General features: G+C 33.7%; 2 long non-coding RNA genes across 7 annotated transcripts; both read right to left on the minus strand.

Annotated features, from left to right (window-relative positions):
• Positions 1-3,981: 3,981 nt before the first annotated feature.
• Positions 3,982-5,140, minus strand: LOC104878859 (uncharacterized). Its single transcript, XR_785485.3, has 3 exons — positions 5,013-5,140; positions 4,762-4,881; positions 3,982-4,433 (listed from the first exon to the last, which is right to left on the minus strand). It is a non-coding gene; the product is annotated as an uncharacterized LOC104878859 (long non-coding RNA).
• A 2,308-nt stretch (positions 5,141-7,448) lies between these two features.
• LOC104878858 (uncharacterized) lies at positions 7,449-17,706 on the minus strand. Of its 6 annotated transcripts, none has more exons than XR_009465407.1 (10): positions 17,554-17,706; positions 16,928-17,036; positions 15,878-15,950; positions 11,631-11,862; positions 11,458-11,498; positions 10,162-11,376; positions 9,833-9,921; positions 9,582-9,677; positions 8,862-9,012; positions 7,449-7,961 (listed from the first exon to the last, which is right to left on the minus strand). It is a non-coding gene; the product is annotated as an uncharacterized LOC104878858 (long non-coding RNA). The 6 variants fall into 6 exon arrangements; XR_009465408.1 differs by having other exon boundaries at positions 10,162-10,250; positions 10,829-11,376; positions 11,458-11,862; XR_009465404.1 differs by having other exon boundaries at positions 11,458-11,862.
• Positions 17,707-19,707: the final 2,001 nt, after the last annotated feature.

Here is a 19,707-nt window from a genome sequence, read left to right on the forward strand (position 1 = left end):
TAGGTACTACCTTAGGAGCCCTTAAGTACTACCTTAATGGCCCTTAGGTACTACCTTAAGGGACCCTAGGTACTACCTTAGCTAAAGTGTAACTCTACCTCTCCCAACCCTCGGGTCTTCCTTTGTGACCCTTATACTATGCCATTATATTCTTCTCTTGTGTGTTCAAGTGGTCCACCCTTGGTTTTTTAGGACTGTACCTTAAGTACTACCTTAAGAGCCCTTAGGTACTACCTTAATGGCCCTTAGGTACTACCTTTAGGGACCCTAGGTACTACCTTAGCTAAAGTGGAACTCTACCTCTCCCAAGCCTCGGGCCTTCCTTTGTGACCCTTATACCATGCCAATATGTGCTTCTCTTGTGTGCACAAGTGGTCCACCAGTGGTTTTTTGGGACTGTACTTTAGGTACTACCTTAAGAGCCCTTAAGTACTACCTTAATGGCCCTTAGGTACTACCTTAAAGGACCCTAGGTACTACCTTAGCTAAACTTAAAGCCTACCTCTCCTAAGCCTCAGGCCTTCCTTTGTGACCCTTAGACCATACCATTATGTGCTTCTCTTGTGTGCTCAAGTGGTCCACTAATGGTTTTTTGGGACTGTACCTTAGGTACTACCTTAAGAGCCCTTAGGTATTACCTTAATGACCCTTAGGTACTATCTTAAGGGACCCTAGGTACTACCTTAGCTAAACTTGAACTCTACCTCTCCCAAGCCTCGACCCTTCCTTTGTGACCCTTAAACCATGCCATTGTGTGGTTCTCTTGTGTGCTCAAGTGGTCCACCCTTGGTTTTTTAGGATTGTACCTTAAGTACCACCTTAAGAGCCTTTAGGTACTACCTTAATTGCTCTTATGTGCTACCTTAAGGGACCGTAGGTACTACCTTAGCTAAAGTTGGGGTCTACCTTTCCCAAGCCTCGGGCATTCCTTTTTGACCCTTTAACCATGCCATTATGTGCTTCTCTTATGTGCTCAAGTGGTCCAACCTTGTTTTTTTTGGGATTGTACCTTAGGTACTACCTTAAGAGCCCTTAGGTACTACCTTAATGGCCCTTAGGTACTACCTTTAGGGACCCTAGGTACTACCTTAGCTAAAGTGTAACTCTAACTCTCCCAAGCCTTGGGTCTTCCTTTGTGACCCTTATACCATGCCACTATGTGCTTCTCTTGTGTGCTCAAGTGGCCACCATTAGTTTTTTGGGACTATACCTTAAGTACTACCTTAAGAGCCCTTAGGTACTACCTTAATGGCCTTTAGGTACTACCTTAAAGGACCTTAGGTACTACCTTAGCTAAAGTGGAACTCTACCTCTCCCAAGCCTCGGGCATTCCTTTATGACCCTTATACCATGCCATTATGTGTTTCTCTTGTGTGTTCAAGTGTTCCACCAATGGTTTTTTGGGACTGTACCTTAGGGACTAACTTAAGAACCCTTAGGTACTACCTTAATGGCCCTTAGGTACTACCTTAAGGAACCCTAGGTACTACCTTAGCTAAACTTGAAGCCTACCTCTCCTAAGCCTCGGGCCTTCCTTTGTGACCCTTAGACCATACCATTATGTGCTTCTCTTGTGTGCTCAAGTGGTCTACCAATGGTTTTTTGGGACTGTACCTTAGGTACTACCTTAAGACCCTTAGGTACTACCTTAATGGCCCTTAGGTACTACCTTAAGGGACCCTAGGTACTACCTTAGCTAAACTTGAACTCTACCTCTCCCAAGCCTCAGACCTTCCTTTGTGACCCTTAGATTGTGCCATTATGTGCTTCTCTTGTGTGCTCAAGTGGTCCACCAATGGTTTTTGTGGACTGTATCTTATGTACTACCTTAAGAGCCCTTAGGTACTACCTTAATAGCCCTTAGGTACTACCTTAAAGGACCCTAGGTACTACCTTAGCTAAAGTTGAACTCTACCTCTCCCAAGCCTCGGGCGTTCCTTTGTAACCCTTACACCATACGTTATTATCCTCGAATGTGGGACACATATGTGAATTACGTACGTTCTATACTATGATTTTCATTTTTAATTCCTTGTTTCATTGTCAAATATTAACCAACAGCAATTATGTCATTAGATGACGAACAATCAAATATAGTGTGTAGTGTTTGTCGGTTGTAGACATGGAGTGTACGATTCATTAGATGACGAACAATCAAATATACTGTGTAGTGTTTACAAATCATATACTTCTAGAGAGGAAGCTGTCCGAGCTTAGGTGTTCTATGCATCAAGATGGAAGAGAAGTGATGAAAGTTCCGCAACTAGCAAACCAAAGTTTGAACTTCCAAATGATCATCAGCATTCCTTCCAAATTATTTCATATCCATATGTAATCACTTTCTTTGTTGGCTTCTTTGTAGCATGTGTTTTGCATATTGTAATATCTAGCTTAACATAGGTGCTAGAAATGTGTTATGAATATCAATGTGTAGTACTGTATTTATCTAAACTCCCAAACAATGACCTCTGTGATTATTATTATTAGCTTTGGTAAACTAAAAATGCTCCCTCAACGGTTTTGCGCATAACACAATTTGTTCATTAAAGGTCATAACAAACAAGTTAAATTTCACCTTTAAGACACATCATATGCTTTCAAATCTATTTTATTTTAAATGTAAAGCTAACAACTATATGTATGGAAATTAAATTTTTGCACTTTCCAAATTAAATTTTAGCATATTTGAAATTTATACTTAAGCTAACATGTAATGCTAGATGTTGCATGAATTTCCCGATTTCCATTAAATCTAGTTAGAGCAGTTGAGAAATGGTTCATGGCAATTGTAGATCTAGTTTCTAAGCGTACCCTTTTCTGACTTTAAATAGTAAATGTATATAGGAAATTGAGAAATGGTTCATGTAGAATGATGGCATTTTCCATTTGCAAGGCTCATTCAAAGCAAAATTCATACAATAAATATTTTTTAGGTAAAAGAGCATACTAGGTTTAATAATTCATTCTATCACTTTTTTCTATATATTTTTTTCTCAACTATTACCAATATATTAGAAAATTGTTCTGTATTTGAAAAAGAAGTTTATTAGAAATCAGAAGACACAATAAAACATATTTTAGTAAATCCAGTGAATGACAAATCGCATATGATATTGAATATAATATGATGGAGAAGATGTAATCATCAAAGCTGGGTTTTTCCTGGGGGCATCATTTCTCAGAGTTAAAATGTTGAATCTGGGAATATTTATGCTCAAGTGGGAAAGGTTAAAGGCGAATGCACTCATAAATTGGTGCTCTTGGATCCATGTCCCAAAAACATCACACAATCTTGCAACTGGGAGAAAATTATAGTTATAAATTATTGGGTGACAGAGAGTAGTAGAGAACTTGGATCATCACAATAATGGTAGATGGTCCACATTTGCTGCATACTGCAAAATTTTATCTCCTTCCAAATTCTATGGTGCATACCAGCCTTGCTGGAAAGGGTGGGGACATTGAGAAAGAAATCAGCTAAAAGATTTTATCTGTGTATATCTATATATATATATATATATCCCTCTCGGCCTTCTATTATATATTATTGACATACATGATGATCCAAATATTCCTTTACTGGCTGCCTCATGGAGGCTGAGGGTAGTGTGTGTCAATTCAAGGCCAGCTTATGTTTTTAATTTTCTTTTTTCCTTTTCTTCCCTTCAAAGCAATCATCTTAGTTATTGAAGGTCACTTGGCTTAAGATGAACATGTCTAGGCCTTTCTCGCTTTTCAAAGTTCACTATTTAGTGGTACCACCACCAATATTGTTTGAGCATGAATCCGCACAAGATTTCAGACCTGGAAATAAAAATTGCCTTGTATTATTGCTGAATTGACCGGAGTGATGACTTCCATGGGACACTGACATGAAAGTTCTTAACTAACTAGATAAGAACCAATATTATAAAGAGAGTCTAAAATTTGGTGAACTAGGACATCCACATACCATACTGGTTAAATTTTGCAAGCAATTAGATATACACCGAGTGCACGTGCTTTTCATACTGAATGGTGGCCCTCACTAAACTAGCCAAGTTTCCCATCAAAACGTTTCAGTCTTTTTCCCATCTTTGTTTTGGCTTTTTTTAAAAAGAAACCAACCAGAATGAAAGGCTAACTTATTTTCGTTACCAAAATGCACCAATTCTGAGTAAACACAGAATATGCCTACAATTCCTGTCAATGATCATGTCATATCCAAGCTCACTTTCAAATTCCCAAACAGCTTCTTTGAATGAATTGGTCTTTGTCTCACTTTTGAAAACTTTATTGGCACAGCTGCCTAACGGGCACCAAGACTAGGGGAATTTGAGAATAACTTGTTGCAAAAATAAAAGGAAAGAGGATACGCATAAATTTTCAGAATGTAAACAAGTATAGGATACCTTCAACTCTTCAAAAATCCTTCATTGTAACCAATCTTGACACTGAGAAAGGAAAGAGGATACGCATAAATTTTCAGAATGTAAACAAGTATAGCTATTTTTACTCGGAACATGTATTTTTTCTTAACTGTTCAAATGAAAGACCATGCATGGTTATTTCTTACTTAGACTATTTTGTGATTGAAGGTGAGCATATGATTTTTTTTACTGATAAAAAAATTGTTTACTCAACTTATAAAATTCATTATCATCAATTCACCATCCAATATCTTTTGAAGGTTCCAACAGTTGAGGTAAAGCACAGAAACTAACACATTTGATAATCATGAAGTAAAAGCTGAAGATAAAACTATAAACCTCAGGGATTCACCTTTCTTTCCATCTGCTATACATTTGTTGAGTGTAACTCCTCCCAACTTTGGAATCAGCACGACAGGAATTGTAATGTTTACAATAGTAACATTTTCAGAACAAACCATCTTGTAAATATCTTCAAACCAAGGGGAAAACAAATAAGAGGCATCAGATATAGAATTAGCAAAAATAGAATGACAGATACTATCATGGCCAAAACATTGAATTCTGAAATACAAATAAAATATGTGCATTGACAAGTGCAACCTTCTTTGTCATTTATCACCAACAAGGCTGCAGCATCTCCTGACTCTGCAACTTTTGCCTTAGCCATTAAAGAACAATCCCCACGTGTTGACAAAGCAATAGAGGCCCAAAGCTGAAAAAAGGATCATTTGTTGGCACTTGGTTTTAATACGATGCTTTAGTAATATTTGCAATATTAATATTTGATAGAATAGTGGTTTAACTAATTTTTCCTTTAATAGATTGCATAGCTATCTAGAACTATTCTGTATTCCTAAAAATTAGATGTAATCACAATAGGTTAATTGTATTTCGTTTTTCTCTTTTAGCCTAGGAGAAGTCAATTTTGTATGTATTTGTAAACCCTCAATTTTGTCCCTTTAGCACATGTCTTTAAATTCGTTTTCGGTGCCCCATAATAACTCCTTGGTGGCCCATTATTACTCGTACGACTTACCTTTTTCTGAGTCACCCTGGAGATTTTAGCTGAGGGATTATCTGACCTCTTATTGCTACCTTTGGCAGCCCTATTTTAGACTTAAGCTTTTCATTCATTTTTAAGATAGCTTTTAGGGTAGTCTACTTAGGTCCACTTAGGCACCTTAGGCCCACTTAGACACCCTTGACCCATTTAGTTAGGCCCACTTAGTCTCATCTTAGGCCCATTTAGGCACACTGGGCCTATTAAGACTTTTTTTAGCGTGACTTATATGACTTGCGTGTTTGCATGGCTCGAGGGGCTCAGTTTTTGTTTACTTGTTTATTTTTATTTTTAGTTTTGGTTTTATGATTATCAATCACTCGTTTTATTTATTTATTTGTTATCTTCCTCTTTATATTATTTTCTTTAATTTATTTATTTATTAATTGTTTAATTTATTTTTTAAAATTTGTTTACTTATTTAGTTATTCATTCAATTATTTACTTTAAAAAATTTCATGCTTTTACAAGGAAACTTACCATTGGAGTTTAAGAAAGGTGGGACTCTCCTTGGAAGGTTTTGGAGGGGAATTTGAAATTGGGAAGATTGCTTTTGAATTGGAAGATTTAAAAAAGGAAAAAGAAGAGAAGAAGAAAGGAAATAGGAGAATTTTCTTTTTGGAAACAAATTTAGGTCTTAAGGGATGATATATATATGTGAGAAAAGGAAAAAGAGTAGGGGGATTCTGAATTGCTCGGGTGAAAAAGCACACGAGAGCGGGAAAGGGGTGATTAGAGCCAAGGTTCTTCCAGGTATGTTTCAAGTTCTTCTGACTCTGCAACTTTTGCCTTAGCCATTAAGGAACAATCCCCACGTGTTGACAAAGCAATAGAGGCCCAAAGCTGAAAAAAGAATCATTTGTTGGCACTCGGTTTTAATATGATGCTTTATCCATCATTTCCTAAAATATCTATTCAAATTTCAAGCTTTTCCTGAAGTTCTTATAAAGTTCAAAAGGCATATTGTGTAATTTTCTTTGAAGACGATTAACTCCAACGGTTTTCTATCCACATCAAATAGAATTCGAAGCTCCTAAGAAAATATACATATAATATTCTTAACACTTCCAAGTAATTTTCAACAACCACATAGTAGATGGGAAAAATCGATCAGGAATAGCCAAAACAAAACCTCTGAAGAAGATTCAGAACAGCAGTTCAGGGGATTTGAAAATACAGCAGGTTGTCTGAGATGATCACGAGCTTCAGTAGGCAAAAAGCACCAAATCTTGCAGTTAACCCAACTAAACTTTCATGTTCCTTGCCATCAACCCAGTTCTTAACCTTGACCTGAAAATTTAATTCAGTAAACAAACCAAATCAGTTTATCTGCAATAGTAATATTTGATAGAATAGTGGTTTAACTAATTTTTCCTTTAATAGATTGCATAGCTATCTAGAATTATTCTGTATTCCTAAAAATCAGATGTAATCACAATAGGTTAGTTGTATTTCGTTTTTCTCTTTTAGCCTAAGATAAGTCAATTTTGTATGTATTATATATGTGTACAAATGTAATTAGAATACGTTAGTTGTATGTGTTAGAGAAATGATAGAACAGTTCCAATTTTTGAGCCTTAAGTGGATACAAATGTAAGAATCACATTAAGGGTGTTTATTTTAACATCTAATTCTTCCACAAACTCACACATCTTAAATTACACTATGCATCCCTATGCACTGTCTTACTAAAATTAAATTAGACTTTCATGAGTGAACTAAGATATTAAATCCATTAAATCACCCTGGTCGGAGTTTTCAATTATTTATATTTGCAATGCTTCATATGAATCATTGCTTGCGTGAGCTCCAGCAGAAATGTGATGATATAGAGGCTTTTTCGCCATCAGGCAGAGCATTGGGAGGACGACCCAAATTGGCTCTGCAGAGGAATTCAGCATTTTTAGTACATACATAAATCAAAACTGTGTAGGGTAACCTAACCAAGCGTCTTTAATGACTGGCAACAAACCTAGTTATCACCACATCAAGAGTTCACTTCTGAATCTTAAATATCAGCTAAATAATCAATCGTACACCTCATAAAAAGAGAAAATAACCTTAAAGTCCTAATATAATTACAATATCGTACATGCAATGCACGTGGATAAATACTTGGATCGCAAGTCAAAACCCCTGTTTTAAGTAAAAACATGCTTGCCTCTAGAGGACCACCAAAATGCAAGGAACATTCAGCAAAAGTGGTTGCCAGCTCCAGATTAATGGGCTTCATGTGTTTGATCGTTTTGTGAAGAGCCCGGTTAATGACAACTCCAAATGGCCCCTCCTGTGGGTGTCTGGTTCCAGATCTGAGAAGGAGAACAACGGTTCTTTCAAAGGAGCGTACCCCATCAAGCTTCATTGTGGCTATAAGGACATAGCCAGTCTCGGGTCCTCGAATAGGATGGGCCCATTTCAGGCCTACAGGAAGCACTACGCTCTTGGGGTGTTCCACCTTCGCTGTAAGCCTCACGATATGCCTTTTCTGCCTGACAAAATTTTTAAGTGTAAGTTTTCCCATTTATAGAGCATGAATTTCAAGAGAAGATCAGTACCATCATGACTAATACTACAAAATCTCTCAATCCTCAAAGATGAAATTAAATGCTATGCTCTCCACTGATAAGTGCATACCAGGTTCGTACCATTATCCTACATGACAGCATGCAGAATAGTTCTGTAATGTCCCCAAGGCAGGGATGTTCATATGTGGCATAAGCAGGTAGAGATTCACCAGCATGTTGGAGCTAAACTGGTGTAGACTCATATTCAAGCTGGTGCTAAATTGGTGTAGCGTCACAATCTGGCTCATTTTGCATTAGCAATCAACCAGAAACCAAAGAGGGACATAAGCATGAAAATTTTCATGCTTGATGTGGGTAGGATATAGACATGATATAATGAATGTGACCATGCTTGATATGGGGTGATTTAGTTGTAATAGAATCCATATGGTCATATGCTTGATGGGGGAAGATATGATCATATGCTTGATAGGTTCATGACATATAGGAGCCAGTACTTAATAGATACACCAACATTTCTATAAAGCTCATAATCTTATTATCCACACCTTAAAACTCTGCACTAAACTTCAATTTTGCCAGGTTAGGAAAGTCTGAACTTTCATATGTGTGTGTGCTAATTTATGTTGTTCGCCTTACTCTACTACCCATGCATGTAACGTCGCTAGTAGATACTAGATATTTATATATTGACTTATAATACTATAATGGTTATACCTTGATCTTATTTTGTTTAGGAAACTGAAGGTTTCTAAGCCATAGGCACTTATACATATTGGTGGTATTGAAATATTGAGACAATTACACAATGGTTATACCTTTATTTAGGAAAATTAAAGTTGTACAAGCCATACAAAACATCACCTGTTCCCGAACAAAGAGAGCTGCTCTGAACTCTCTCCAATCCACAATTATTTGATGGTACTTCTGGGAGGCAGTGTCATTGGATTTGTTGCCTCAGAAGGGTTGTTTCCTTTCAGGCTATCTCCTTCTGGAATAGACCAATCGCCATTTCCTGTGTGCGTTAGCATAACCATATTGTTTAAGCAGGTTTACAAGAAGTCCATAGAAGATGAAGAATGGATAGAGAGTCATCTCTCTGTGCTTAGTAAGAGTGGATAAAAAGTCTAGAATACATTAAAGGGAAGTAAATCAGAACACTATATGATCGAAGAGCCGGCTATTAACATGTAAGAACACCAAATATGAACACAATACTCTGGCCTGCCCAACAAAGGTCATCATCAGAACAAGTAATGATGACTTCCAATGATAATTAACCAGTTGGTGGCATAGTTCAAAAAAAAAAAAAAAAAGAACCTTCAAGTTCTAATATAATTACAATATAGTACAGGCAATGCACATGGATAAATACTTGGATCGCAAGTCAATATGGTGAACGCGGGAAGCACCCTTGCTCCATAAAAATATATTAAGTATTTACATCTAAAATCGGCCTCATCCTTATCAATTATAACTAGAGAACATTGTGAATCAATTCCGAAAAAACATGGTCCACATACAAAAAGGACTGCAAATGGCCACAGGACTTTCAGTTTCCATGCGCTAGGGGGTTGATCGTACCTGAATCTCTTGCAAGCCTAAGGCTCTACCAATGGATGTGGCTGTCAAATCACTCCCACCCCTACCCAAAGTAGTAACTGCACCAGATCTCCAACCCTGCAAATAGAAGAATATAAATCATATTCCTACAACTCGTGCGCAAAAATTCCAGTTACTGGGAATTGAAACCATTAAACTTCATAGCAGGAACCTTTCCTAGCAAACTAGTAACTATGGGAACTAGAGGACCATTAATCCAATCATTATATAACCTCTTTGCAACAGCTGGGTAAGTTGCTTCCAATATGTCTACATTTGTGAAGTCGTCCGTAGTTATAAAGCCAATATCAAACACATCGTACTGCAATGAATTATGTAATAGCATAATCAGCTATTATTAGAAAGGGTGTTAACCTCCTACCAACAAGCAAAATGAAGAATAAGCCTGCATGTAATGCATTGGGAGAAACATAGGTCCAGTATGAATGAAGTTGAAAGAAAAATATATCATACCGAACAGAATTCCTAAACATACATGACAAAGATGGCTTCTGAAACAAACTTAAAAATTCTAGCTTCACCTCTCATATAGCAGAATTACCTTGGCCAAATAGTATGCAGAATAGAAAGCAAGTTCTTCAACCAAGGCAATAGTTTCTCATATTGCATGGCTCTCATAGAACCGCGCACCTGCAAAGAGGTCATGGAGTAACCTCTTTAGCTCAACCAAAATTTCATATACCAATGTATTTTTTTAGTCACTGATAAATTAATCTAAAAGCACCTAACAGAAGAGGGGGCACAACCCAAATATATCGGAAGTATGCAATGGTTTCCCAAAGTAAAAATGGTAAACCAAAAAAACCAATTATGATGTATCTATATAGTTTTTAGAGAGCTCTAGTATTGGGCATGCCTAAATTTACAAACAAAAATCAAAATATGAACAATTATATTATAAAGTCTGAGTGATGATGAGAATGTCTTATGATCACATCCCTTTTTCCAGCAGCCACGATTCCAAAGTAACATTGCTCCTGTCTTCGTCATGGTGTCTTCATGGTTGTCAACAATTATGTTTTCCAATTGTCGTTTGCAATTAAGAAAAATAATAATAATAATAATAATAATCATGAGAATAGAAAGAAGGGAAAAGAAGGTGACATGAAGCTAAGAAGTAGTTTTATCTAAAACAAACAAAATATAGTAGATAATAATAGTGCAACCTAAAACTGATTTAAGCATCACAATAGCATAGAGGGCCCCACCTTCTGATTATGGACTGCCGCCACCACCAGCCCCACTCTCAGGCAAGTAAGGTGCCATCAATGACCTCCCCTATTAATCACACTTGGCCTTGCTGATGCACTTAACATCAGCCAATTTGTAGCTCTGCTCAACCTTTCCTGTAAAACAGAAGACAATAAGCATGACTAATAAAGTTAATGGAGCATCATGGAATAAAAGACAAAGGGATGATTGGAAGTTCAACAAATCCCACCAGATAATCCCTGACAAATGTTTCCACTGTTGTCCCAACGTGCATTATTCTGTTAGCATAAATTGGTGCACAGTGGCAAACACTATTAACAAACAAATAAAGCAAACCATGATCATTTACAAACACGTCTTTCCCTTCTCTTTGACATTGTCTTTTATAGGCGACTTGTAGTATTTCATAAATTGCAACTAACTAAAGTGGCACAACCCCCATACATCACATTCAACATGCCTTCATGACCTTCTCTCTAGCATTGTTTGCCGTATTCGTAACCAAGGTAACAACCAACCTCAATCGATATAGATGCATCTTGTCCTGCACAACACACACCAAAATCATGGGTTGGTTTAGAAAAACTTCAAAAAAACCAATTTCTAAAGTATTGGTTGTGCTGACCTCCACGATTATATGTGTCATGCATATCGCACAAGATCTCACTGCAATGTAAAAAATGCGTTTAGTCAATAGCCATAAACTTTAACAATAATGCTCGCATTAACAATAGATGATGAATTCATGTGAAGTACTTTGGCTCACCATCTTTCGCCAATGCATAATCAGTAACCAACCTTTCTTGATGGCTGATTTTAGGAAATAGTCTAACACATTGAGAGACGAAGGGGGATTTGAAAATGATGGCTGGCTTGACAAGCCTTTTCACTGTGTGTTTAAATCTCTGCCTGAGGGTAGATGTAACTTGTTTGCTGCCACAACCTTTTTGAACATCCATTTGCACCCCTTTAGTGGATTGCACACTTCAACTTGAAAAGACGTCATGTAGAACTTGGTCATATAGAAAATCTGTACAGTGGGAAGCAAATATAAGTGGGTTAGAGAAGACATTAAAATATCAACAATAGAATAAATTCATTTGATAGATGCATGACGTTAATGTGGAGAAGGTGAGAACGCAATACCTGAAGAAACAACACACAACCTCTAATGTATGTCGGGTAACTATTACGATAATCCCTTATCCCATCCTCCACATATTGAAGAACAAACTTGTTCCAATTTTTGTGCACCCCCACATCATTATCCCAAATCGTGTCCCACAAGTCATGCATACCTTCTTATTTTGAGTTAGGGGTAAGGATAGTGGCACAGGCGAAAATGAGAAAGGACTTCATGAATTCTTTGCCAACTAGTAGATCATGCAAATTATCTTCCAATATTTTAATGTCGTATGTGCAATTGGGTGTGTCGAGCCTATTGTAAATGAGAATGTCACATCATTGTCCGGGATGCCGAGCATCTCCCTAACATCTTGGGCGTGACTGGGACAACAACTTTTGTTTGCATACATAAGCGGTGGTAGGCAATGTCGTAATTAGGGACTATCCACATTATTAGCTCATAACACAACTCTTTGCAACCAAGCTGTAGCAATTCCCCGAATCCCATATCAATGATGACATTTTTCTTATCCATAAGGAGTGTATCTATGATTGATTGGAATTTTTTCCCAAGTAACGGGATTTTGGTAACTTAACCTACAACATGAAATAAGGAAAATATATTACAAATATGTCGTAATTTCTTATTTAAGCCTAAAGGGCAATAGTTTTAATAGTACATTACAAGACTAGTCAACTCATGAAAAGAGACATTAGGGTTAGGCCAAAATGAGACGAAATGAGAGGAAGTGACAGAGGGTTATGAAAATGCAGAGCAAACAAGCCATGAAAATGCAAATCGAGTTAAGGCAAAATAAGAGGAAGTGACAGAGAGTTTCCCCAAATTTCAAAGTTTATCGAGTCAGGTGTTCTGTGGGTTTTGCAAATTTGATAACTTTTAAGTTTTAGATTTTCGTGTTTATTAAAAGCACAACTTCCAGTGACATGGAGACGGGTGATGGTTGCTAACAGGGATGCATGGAGGGGTATTTTCGAAAATGCAATTATAAACAATATATAGTGCATGAAAAGGAAAATTTTTCTTGAAATAGTGAACATATCTTAGGTTATGCAAACTTGGGTTTTGAAAACAATATTATTGGGAAATGGGGCTTGCGAAACACAACTTTCCCTATATAAAATGAGAAGTGATGATCTAATCCTTTTTTATAGCCAACACTCCATTCTTACACATCTTGTCAACCTATAAGGTTCAGTTCACAAGTTAGCATGGACTTCTATCCCTTAAAAAGAGATGCCTATAATGGACTGCCTCAACCTGTTGGTCATTAGTGAGGACATGTCCGAATGTCTTAAGCTCTCTTTATCATTCTTTTCATTTCCCTAAGATGTTTCATTGTATGGTTCAATCGCATTTTGTAATTTCCAAATTTCGTTACAAGTGCTCTCAGCTTCGTAGCTAAAAGTTCACCATCCTTTTCTTTTAAAGCTTCCCACATCTCATGAGCAATTTGGTATACCTCATAATCATGAGATCATCTTGCATACAACTTAACAATGTAATGCGAGCTAAAAAATTCTTTTTCTTCTAAGCCACATCAACAAGATAAATATACATGTCATGTCTTGCATATCAAATTATTTATATTTTATGTACAAAACATAAAAGAAAATGTAATATATAGAAAGAAAAAAAAACTAATCTTCTCCCTTGAAACTAAAAGGAGCAATGCTAGGATTATACACAATGTCTTCTATAACTCTAGAAGTTGTTTTTAATAACCATAACCCTCTAAGATTTTTATGCCTAATAGAATTTGAAAAACTTACATTTCGCGAGTTAGGAGAAATAGAATGCACCGTTGTTCGTCTAATGGCATATTCTTCACGATGTATATTTGTCAATGTTCCTTGAAAAGAGCTACTACGTCATCAAAAAACCTATTTGTCAAACCATGAGACCCTTCTTGAACAAATTCCCACATATTTTCTAAAACTTTATCCTCAGATTCCGTTAATGACATTTGTAAAATTCTCTTTTCATGGCTTGACAAAAAAATATATTCCACTTCCAAACACTTGATCATATTAACCACATGAATCACATGTTCGTTTATAGAATGGCTAGGGTCCCTCTTGTAATTCATAAGCGTATCCAAACACAATCAAGGTCTTCTACCCATTAGTACTCTCCTAGTTCTCTTCATTTGTACCATTTTGCACTGACCAAAAGAATTTAATTTAATTTCAATGAGTAACACATACTCATACTTTAATTAAATATTTGAACAAATCAAAATTTAATTAGAAAGATAATTATTAAAAAAATGTCTTTTATTGTCCCTCAAATTTTTATTATTATTTTATACACAAGTCAACATTCATAATTTGAAATAAACAATATAACACTAATAAATTGTATTTTATATCATCAAGTGTTGGTACATTAGTGATAATAAGGGACTCTTTTAAAATGATAGACTTAGGTTCGAATTCGTGTTTCATTATTATTTTTATTTTATTTATTATTTTTTACTTCTACAGGATTACAATGTTGCATTATCATATATATCCCATAATTTATTTATTTATTTTATTCTAATATTTAATTTCCACTATTGGATATTATCTACATTTCATTATTTGCAACAAGGTGAGTCTTTAGGTTTGAGTGTTGCATTATTATTATTATTATTATTTATTTGTTATTTTATTTATTATTTATCATTTTTTACTTCTATAAGATTATAGTGTTGCAATATCATATATATCTCATAATTTATTTATTTATTATTTTTTACTTCTACAGATTGCAATGCTACAGTATCATATATATCTCATAATTTATTTATTTATTTTATTCTAATATCTAATTTCCACTATTGCATATTATCTACCAATAAACTTCATTATTGGATATTATCCTATTTCCATTACCTTGCATATATAAAGAAGTAAAATATAATTAAGTATATGTTTGACAGTGGTTTTAAAAAGCATTTCTAATTTTTCTAATACTAAAATTTTTATCATTCAAACATTTAAAAATCTAGAATTTTATTACATTTTAAATGAAAATTTAAATTAATTTATATAAAATATTTTATTTGAGATTTAATTTCTAAATTTTTTAAAAAAACATGTGATAACAACTTTTTCTATTAACATTAATTTATTGAAATAATTAAAATTATTAATAATTTATCTTATCAAATTGATTTTAATTCATAAAATATCTTTGATAAAAATTGAAATTTCAATCCATGGTAGATATTTAATCAAAATACACATGGATAATTAATAATTATTTATATAGAGAGAGGAAAATTATTTCAATGGCCAAGACTATTTTTTCGGTATGGTATCGAAGTGGTACCATAGAATTTTCCTAAATACTTCTTAAGTAAAAACTAGATCTCTCTTATCTCCCCCTATTAGAGGTTAATCAATTGTCAAAACTTTAGCTCCAAAACCATGTCTTCAAAACTAAATAACTAAATAATAGCTTATAATGACCAAAATTTTTAACCATGTCATAACAACTTGCTACCACTAACAATAACCTATAATTGTGCTTGACATTACTTTCAAGGGCCAAAATTTGAGAAAACACAACATTTTGGATCTCAACAAATAAGTGGGTGGGGTCAAAGTTTTAATGGGGTTAAAGTTTTAATATATAGCATTAAAGCTTAATGCTAGTGTTAGGTCTTGGACTTTTAGTATAAAAAAAAAAAAAAGCCTCCAAAAATTATAATTTGATATATTTCTTTGGTCTGAAAATGTATAATAGGTGTGAGCCCATAATATTAATATTCATTATTAGAAGCTCAACATCAATTCAATTCTAAGTTTTAAGGATTGCTCATCTTCTTTACTTTATGTCTTAAAATAATTATAAGATAATTAAATCATGATTGAATTGTAATCAAATGTATAAAATATAGTCAATTGCATACCTCTCTTTCAAGTACCCCTGCCTTTTTCCGACTTTGCTCATGCCATTAACAATTTTCATCCATAAGAAATAACCTATACTACAAAAAAAAACGATTAGAGAAAAAATGTCATTGCTTATCATTTTCAATTATAAATGAATGTAGTTGTTTAAAATTCAAAGTAAAAAAAACTTAGAATTCAAAATGTAAATATTTATAGAAAATTTCTATTTTCCATCTCATGATTAATCAGCTCCTAATATCTCCTCCTTAACATCCTAAAATGGTTATATTAACTTCTTAAGCACAACAATATTTTTCATATTAAAGTGAAATCATAAAGGTAGTTGTTTGGGTGAATAATTAAAGCATAACCAACTTGGATAATTTCTAATTTCATAATTATTATTGTCATTTGGACTAATACTTTTTAAACATAAGAGCAAGCTAATAGAAAAAAATAAAATAAAACAACACATTTTATATAGTCCCAACAGAAATCCATAATGAACTTTAAGAAATCAAAAGGGGTTGAAAATTAAAGTAAACAAATATGGTAGAAGTTGGGTATTATGGCTATATATAAAAAAAAATAAAAAATGGATCCATCTAGAATGCCAAACAAAACATTTTTCAGTAGGCATCGAATCCCACAAAATAGGTAATATCATATACACATCTTCATGAGTCTCATTTATTTATTCCCTTATACCTTATCTCATTTATTTATACCCTTATTCAATATTCTAAATCTCCTCATATACATTCAATGGTCCAAATTTCAAATTCTGAAATTCAATAATTGATTTTGGCACCATGGCATTTTGCAAAAATAAATTCTTTATTTTCTAAAAAAGAATATATATATAAGGTATATTTATTTTACACCCTTCAAAACATGAGAGCCATACTTGATATATTGGTAATAGAGTCCAATATTCAAAACTACCTATGAGAAATCAAAATATTGATTTCCTGACATATATAATCCAAAGATAGTCTCCAAAGGAAGGTATATTATTCATAAAAATTAAATCACAACATCAAAAGATGTTGAAGCCAACAGCATACCTCCAGACGAAGGAGCCATTAATGTTACTGAAGTTCGTGTTCAAGAGAGCTTCCAAAGTGCTTGAGGAATGTTTTGATCCCACTCTCAGCCAACAGTCAAAGAATAAATCTAATCATGAAACATTAAAGCCAATCATAAAAGAGTCCAACTCAACTTATAGAGCCTTCATCCCATGGAAACAAAATATAATGGATTAGTATTACATACGATAAACAAATCACCTAGATTAGTTTTTGTATATGACAAAAAAATCAGGAAAAAAGAAAAAGAAAACACACTAGGACAAACAAGCAAACCAGAAGGTTAATAGTTGAGATATGGTGAACTATTCGTTGAAATCATCACTTGCTCACACATTACACCGTCCCATTTACCATACTGTTGAAAAGATGGCAACAAGAAAATCAGAAGAGGAGAAACTAGAATGGATCCACAGATAGTGATTCTCTTTGGGCGTTTAATTTTGTTACTGCATCATGACTAACTGGAAGAAGATAGGGCCAATTTCTTTTTCCTTGAGAAATTCATTTGGGTTTACTAAGAGTGGAGCAAACACAAGAAAAAAAAGAAAAAAAAGAAAAGAAAGGAAGAAAGTGTATAAGAAGATGCATCGTCTGAAGGTTACCTCATAATCCAGAGTCTTGCAACTTCCAACAAAAAAGAGAGATGAAAGGTTTCTTTGAATCTCCTCTTGTTCAACGGGAAGAGTGAAGGAGATGCAAGAGTAAAGAGTCACGTTAATGGACATACAGACTTTTTCACAGTTGACGGGAGTGAATTTTAAACAGCTTTATTGGAAAGTGTTAAGTCTTCCAAACAAGCAAATAATTTATTGGGACTTTAAACGTTGATGGGATGACTCATGGGTCAGTGGCATGTACATTTACTACTGTCTGGAAATGACAACAGCCTGTAAGTGTTGACCAAAAAGAGGTTCCTCTATTAGATTTTAGGACTTACGTGAATTTGATTTAAAATTGCCCTGGATAATATTAGTTAGCCTTTGTGAATTTGGCCTGAAATGTTAGTTGTTGAAGTTATTTTTAGGGGTTTTTTTCTTTATGAATTTGGTTTTAAATTAAAATGATAATTTTATTAGTAAAGACATTAGAAGTCATTTGAAGAAAGCAAAGGAGGAAAAAGTACAATACCATCTTATATATAATTTATCTGAAAAATCATTTCCTCCTAATTGAATAAGCAAAAAGAAATATATTTATCATATCCCAAATATCATAATGAAAATTATCACACTTATTCCGAACCTTTTCCATGGGGCATTTAGATTTTATTGGTTTTTGTTATGGTTTCACTATTTTGTAGCATTCGCATTTAGATTTTATAATTTTTTGTTCTGTTAAAGTATTTTGATTTTACAAATATATTGGGTCATATAAAAAAATATCGATGAAACAATAATTAGTCAAATATTGAAAAATTTATAAAAAAACAATAAAAGAAGTAATAATACATATATTATAATTGAGATACGAAGAAATTGATATATGAATATATAATTTATGATATTTTATAATATTAATAGGTGATATTTGAAAATATATTTAATACTAAAATTATAATTTCTTGATTTTAATAATAACTTTAATACTAAAATGATAATTTATCTATCTTAATATATATAGTTATTATATTTGTATTTAATTCATGATTTTTGTGTTTTTAATAATAAATTAAATGAAATTTAAAAATAAATAACTAAATTAATGTCTTTATTAAAATTTTATTTTAATATTTTAGTTTTCAATATATATATAAAATGTAGGTCTACTTATTAAGTAAAGACATATTGGCCCAATGGTGCAAAGGTTGGTTTTGTACCTGAAAGACCCATGTTGGAACCATAGGACAATTGTCAAGATCCACATAACAAAAAATTTGAAGATATATCAACAATATATCCTCATTTTTTAAACCTTGTTGTGGTTCCATTATTTTGTACCCTCTATATTTTATATTTTGATTTTTGATTTTATATTTTAATTTTTTTTTCTTTTATATCATAGTCTCATTATTTTATATCCTAATCATTTTTTACCTTTATTTTATTTATTTAAATCATATTTATCATATATTAAGGACTCCAAATTCAAAATTTAATATGATCCTATATTAATATGGTTGACTTTTCACTTTAAATCCTATTAAATCATATTTATCATCTATTAAAGCCTCCAAATTCAAAATTTAATATGATACTATATCAATATGGTTGACTTTTTCACATCATAAATTTTTTAAATCTTAACATACAAGGAAAACCATCCATCTAACAACAACGAGAAATAAGAAAAACCTTTTATACAATTCTTGTTATATATTTTATGATTAATTTCATTCACCTTTGTTGAGGTTCTAGTTAAATATTGTTAGAAAAAATAGGCTAATCTAACCTATGGTAATCATCTTAGAGGAAGGGGGGGCTGAATAAGGTGATGGTCTCTTTTTGCTAATTTAAATTATGTGATTGTAAAAGACAATTATATGCAAGTATATAATAAACAATATAAAGATAATTGCATATAAATTAAAAGAGTAGGGAAGAGAGAATGCAAACACAAGATTTTATAGTGGTTCGGTGCAACCCGACCTACATCCACTCTCCTCTAGCTTCAATCCCAAGCTTGAGGTTCTACTAATTCAAGGCTTTCAAACCAAGCCTTCAAGCAAAACAATTGGATTATGGTTCAAATTCACCTTCTTGGACTTTTGGCTCCAAGCACCCTTTACACTTCTCAAGAGATATCCCACTCTTGAACAA

Source organism: Vitis vinifera, chromosome 3 (assembly GCF_030704535.1).
Source record: "Vitis vinifera cultivar Pinot Noir 40024 chromosome 3, ASM3070453v1".
NCBI lineage: Eukaryota > Viridiplantae > Streptophyta > Magnoliopsida > Vitales > Vitaceae > Vitis > Vitis vinifera.